This window comes from Poecilia mexicana, unplaced genomic scaffold (genome assembly GCF_051168715.1).
Source record: "Poecilia mexicana isolate PSO_F unplaced genomic scaffold, ASM5116871v1 scaffold_23, whole genome shotgun sequence".
In the NCBI taxonomy this organism is placed as follows: domain Eukaryota; kingdom Metazoa; phylum Chordata; class Actinopteri; order Cyprinodontiformes; family Poeciliidae; genus Poecilia; species Poecilia mexicana.
The window spans coordinates 20304353-20310352 of record NW_028263392.1 but is presented as its reverse complement, the minus strand read 5'-3'; positions in this window follow the sequence as shown (position 1 = coordinate 20310352).

Genomic DNA, 6000 nt, shown 5'->3' with positions numbered 1-6000 from the left:
AGAGCAGGAAGCCCAGCTCCGAGGCGCAGCTCTTCAGCGTGTAGCCCAGGATGCGAAGTCCCTGCGAGTGCCGTGAGAACTTGAAGATCCGGAAAACCCGGAAGACCCGCAGAGTAACGAAGGCGCCGCTCACGTCCTCGTTCTCGGGCATCACCAGGCCGATGTAGTAGGGCATGATGGCCACCACGTCGATCACCGACATCACCGAGCGCATGAACTTGCAGCGGCTGGGCGCGGCAAAGAGGCGCATCAGGTACTCGAAGGTGAAGATGAGAACGCAGGCCGTGTCCATGCAGAAGAAGGCCAGCTGGTACTTCACGCCACAGGGCAGGTCCTTCACCATACCCTTGGGTGGTTGGCAGGGCACCGTCTCCACCACGTTGGCGATGACCGACACGGCGATGAAGAAGCCCGTGACGTAGTAGAAGACCAGCGCCATGGTGGAGGTGTGCGGGTTCTCGAAGGCGCGCCACAGGCGCTCCCTGGAGGTGCTGTGGGGGGGCAGCGGGGCGTCGTTCGCCTCGTTGGCCTCCGTGTCCTCCGCCAGCCGCTCCTGGTTCTCCTTCTTCCTGTCCCGGTATTCCTTCAGGAGGAGGAGAAGAAGAACGTCAACTGGGCTGAACACAGAGTCTGAATTCATATTTCTGCATCAAACTGAGGAAGAAACAAAGAACCATCCTCCATTAAAGCCTCTCTGGACCCAGAAGACCCGTTTAGGTCTCATTAACAGAAATCAGAGAGAACAGTTGGACAGCTCTCCACAATCAGACTGCAGCTCATGATGGAGGAGGGGCTGCTTAGAAACCCCCACAGATCCATCAGGTTGTTTCCTCTCTACTCGTTTGGCTGATGAAGCTCTTCTCCACAGAGACTTAATGAGTTCAGCTGCACTACGTCCAACATTAACGCTGAGCATTAGCAGGAAATAAAACCTTGAAGCTACCGTAAGCACACCGCCATGATGCAGGCATTACCAGCCAATCAGGAGGCGCCGCAGAGCAGAGAGGTCATAAAGAAGGAAACTGCAGCATTCCTGATTTAGACGCTCTGTGATGCGGGGGGAGGGGGGAGATCCTCCTAGATTAACTGGTTAGAAACGACTCAAAGAGCAATCTACTCCGTGACTCATCTGGGGGTTCTGGTTCTGCCAGCAGGGTTAATGCCCGCTGCAGCAGGAGGAGCAGCAGCTCCAGACCTACCTCCATGCAGCAATCCCCGATGATCTCTGGCACGATGCCGTAGAAGGCCAGCTCCTCGTCAAACGCCTGGATGCACTCGTGTCGGGGGTAGTGCAGCTTCCCAGTCCGGTAGAAGTTCAGGATGTGCCGGAACATCTCTGGGTCTCTGTCGAAGAAATACTCCTGGGTGTCCTCGTTGTAGAAGAACTCCTTCTCCGAGGAACCCAGCAGCGTGTCGGGGTAGCGGTCCAGAGTGTTCTTCCACGTCTGCAGGGACCGAGAACAAGCAGGACAATATCAGAAACTGAAGGAAGAGGCTCATGGTTTGTTAGCAGCCAGGTGGGTTCTGCTCCAGAACACAAGCTGAACAGTTCTGCTGCTGGTTTGAAGACGCTCCTGCAGAACCAGAAGCAGAGCCGCAGCTCTGTGGCAGCGGTTCTGGAGATGGCACAACTTGGACAGTGGAGAGTCCACAGTAACCCTTCAGCCTCATTTAGGAAGATTCAGAAATGTCTGGACCTGCTGGTGGTCCAGATCAGAACCAGTCCTGACGTTTGGCCCAGTTAGCCCATAAACCGAACACATCAGGCTTCCAGAACCCAAGCTGTTTTTAGAACCTGACCAGAACCTGACTGCAAACACACCCAGGTTCTGGTCCAACAAAAAGTTAAAGACCAGCAGCAGGTCCAGGAGTCATCATCACACCAGAACCTGGGTGCAGACAGAAACGGTGAACCGGCACCAGGCAGTCCAGCCCGATCCGGTTCCAACTGGACTCCTCCCTCTTCCTGCTGGGATGGGTTCTGCTAACTGAACCCAGAAACCAACATTAAAAGTGAAACTGAACCAGAACCTCTGGAACTGCTGGTTCTGGTTCTGTGAGAAGCTTCAGCTTCTCCTCATCCTCAGGCTGGAGTTCTGCAGAGGCCCGGTACTGATCCATTCATTGGTCCAGCTTTTGGAGCAGGGATGCATCTAAATGCTGCAGGACACAAGCTCTGGACCAGATCAGGGTCCAGATCCTGGACCTGGTGGTGGTTCCTGACCCAAGAGACTGGTTGGACCCGATCAGAGAATGAATGAGGAACTAATGGATACTTTGGCATCAATGTCTTTAAACCTGTTGATGTTGCTGACTGGACGGACCGGCTGACTGGACGGACCGGCTGACTGGACGGACCGGCTGACTGGACGGACCGACCGGCTGACTGGACCGACCGGCTGACTGGACGGACCGACCGGCTGACTGGACCGACCGGCTGACTGGACCGACCGGCTGACTGGACCGACCGGCTGACTGGACCGACCGGCTGACTGGACGGACCGACCGGCTGACTGGACGGACCGGCTGACTGGACGGACCGGCTGACTGGACCGACCGGCTGACTGGACCGACCGGCTGACTGGACGGACCGACCGGCTGACTGGACGGACCGGCTGACTGGACCTGCTGTGACTCAGCAGACCCAAAGGTTCCCAGGACTGAAAGAAATGGACCGTTTGTCTTTCTTTAAGCCAGCTGGCCACAGAAACGAGTTGGAGAAAAGAACTACGTCTGTCAGAGTCTCATGGGAAACATTTAATCCTGAAGATGGAGGCCGACTGCAGATTGGTTCATATCTGGCGCCACCCCGGTACCAACGAGCTGGAACCAGTTTGCAGGTTTTCCTGGGACTTGTTCAGACTGAACTACTGAGAGGGAACCAGTTTCTTGAGTCAGTCTCCAGTTTTTCTGAACTTCCCAGGATGAATTCACGATGGTTCAGGTCAGCTGTTTCACATGTTTCTGTTTTATCAGCTGATTTTTCAGAGCTGAAACCAAAAGCTGAGTCTGCAGCAGGAAACATCTCTGCTCCATGACTCCTGCCTGGCAGAGCCAACAGTTTGGAGTTACTATGCAGAATATTTTCATCAGCTGGAGCATGCTCAGTAGACGGCAGCACCCACCTGGAAGCGGACGCCGCTCACGTTGACGTACAGGATCTCGTCGGATCGGGATGAGTTGTCCACCGGAGGTTTGGGCATCGTCTTCTTGGCCAGCGGCAGCCAGCCCACCGCCGCCGCCCGCGCAAACGGCAGCCACGTGGCCACGCCAGCTGCCATCTTGCATCAGAGCGTTTCACGAGAGTCTAGAGGCGTCAGGGGGCGGGGCTAATGGCTAAAGGTGGGAGGCCTAGTTAAAGCAGGGCTCACTGCTCCACCTGATCTGACTTCCTGGTGTTGTCTGGGCAGCAAGAGGCGAGTGGGTTGGACATGTTGAGTGGGGAGGGAGGGGTCAGAGGTCAGGAAGGAGTCAAGCCATGAAAAAGGCTCAGAAGGAGCAGGAAGACCTGGCAGGTGAACTTCCTGTTTTCAGCTCCTCAGGGTGAAAACGGCGTGATTTCATCCAACAGGCTCTTTATTAAAGCCGTCGAGTCAAACAATAATAAAGTTTAATATTGTTGTTTATTTCTGCAGGGATGTGGAAGAAGAGCAAATAAATCCAGGAGTGATGAAGAGCGTCTCCGCCTCCTGCGCCACTCTTATTAAAGGATGATGATGAGGATGATGACGATGCAGTGCTCACGGATCTGCCGTCCTCAGCTCCGTCTCTCCGTCCCCCAAACGAAGGCTGGAGGAGGCGCTCCGCTGCGTGTCCATGTAAGGCCGTCCTGTCAGGAAACACAAACACATCAGAGCCGGAGTCAGACGCAAAGCAGGAGGGAAAACCACGGAAACCCGGAGGACAGGGAAGCCTGGAGGTTCAGGCAGGAAACAGAAGAGAACAGATTAAATAAATCAGATTATTTAATCTGATTTAAATAATCTGATTAAATAATCAGATTATTTAAATCTGATTATTTAAATAATCAGATCCACGAAGAGGAAAGAAAACAGGAAAATAAATAAACAGAAAATGATTTTAATTACTCAAATATTTAAACTGGCAAAATTCAAAAAGCTTTCCTCATCAGCAGCTGTTTGCAGGATGAGCTGCTGCAGCAGCTTCAGGAGACCGTCACAGGGAGAACTGAAGGGGCGGGGCTAAGTCCCTCTGTCTGGAGAAAGGGGTGGGGCTAAGTCCCTCTGTCTGGAGAAGGGGCGGGGCTAAGTCCCTCTGTCTGGAGAAAGGGGTGGGGCTAAGTCCCTCTGTCTGGAGAAAGGGGCGGGGTTAAGTCCATCTGGAGAAAGGGGTGGGGCTAAGTCCCTCTGTATGGAGAAAGGGGCGGGGTTAAGTCCATCTGGAGAAAGGGGCGGGGCTAAGCCACTCTGCATGGAGAAAGGGGCGGGGCTAAGTCCCTCTGGAGAAAGGGGCGGGGCTGCGGGTCAGGTCCTGACCTTTTACCCGGTCAAACTGTGTAAGTTGAGGTCCAGAGAACAGAGCAACCCACGGATCAGGAACCAGTTCTGATGTGATTAGATCAATACCTGGAAAACGTTTCCAATACCGATCAATTCCTCTGTCCAGAGGTCATTCCAGCTCCAGGTGTTCCAGTTCTCCTGAAATATCTGGAGTAAAGGCCCTAGCCTGGGAATAAACCTGGAATAAACCTGGAATAAACCTGGAATACCTGCTGCTTTACAATAAATCTGTAATTAAACATTAATCCCTGGAAGCTTCCAGACCCTCAGAGGTCAGAGCTGCTGATGCTTCAGCAGGAAGATCATCTTCCTCAGCTTCACACCAACAGCGTGTCCGTCTGATCCGGAGCCCGGTTCTGATCCAGACAGATATCTGAGCCCGGCCACACCCAGAGGGAGAGCGGCGCTGCTGGAGTGAAACCATTAGCCGAGCTTCAGCGAGCCGCAATTTACTGCAGGAGAACCGAGGGAGAGGAGGCAGAACCTGAGGCTGCAGCAGCTTCTCCTGGAGGAACACGGTTCAACCCAGACGCTCTGCTGTCTGGGTTCTGATCGGTTCCCGATCAGTGGGACCGTGGATCCCAGACAGCCTCCAGCGTCTCCTTTGTGGTTGAACGGATCGAGGCCGTTCCTCTGGCAGCAACCTGAGGCTGCAGCGGGTCAGAGACACACTCAGGTCCGAACATGGAGAACCAGAAGCTTCAGACGGAACCAGAGCAGGATGAGCTGCTGCAGCTTCAGGAGGCAGAAACCAGACAGAGCAAAATAACCAGAGGAAACATGATCCAAACCCGCTTCCTGACGGATACACAGACCAGGTCCAACACACCCAGACCACCCCGCCCTGCTGATGACCCGGCTACCTGCCTAGGGGGCGCTGGACCCTGCAGAACCTCAAAGGGTTTCAGTTCTGACCAACTCCTGAGCCCGGTTCTGCTTTTCTGGTACAGTTTGGGTTTTAATTTGCTTCCCTGTCCTGACGCCCAGACACTGAGATCGATATCAGTTTATTTTTAGATCATTCTTCGTTAGGAGCAGCGGTATCAGGCGCTACAGAACCAGAACCAGAACCTTTGGATCACCAGAGTGGAAATGTTTCTACGGGAGACAATTAAATCTGATGTGGATATGATCATGTTTCTTGGCACAGACTGCTTTTTGAAAAACAATATTAGCCTCTGGAAAAGTCAACATGGCGGCCATTTTTCAAAATGTCTGCCATGGTCATCCAGGAAATGTTATTTTCATACTAAATTTGCTAATATTTATCTCACATAAATACTTTGGGTGTTAAATCATACATAACTGAACATGTAGAAATCACATTTACTGATAATTTCTTATTTTTCAAAATGGCCTCCCTGGTTCCATAAATAACAGAGACGGTTTAACTAACTGGCTTCAACCTTCAACCCAATACTGCAGGAAACCAGGGGAACCTTCAACCCAACGCAGGAAACCAGGGGAACCTTCAACCCAA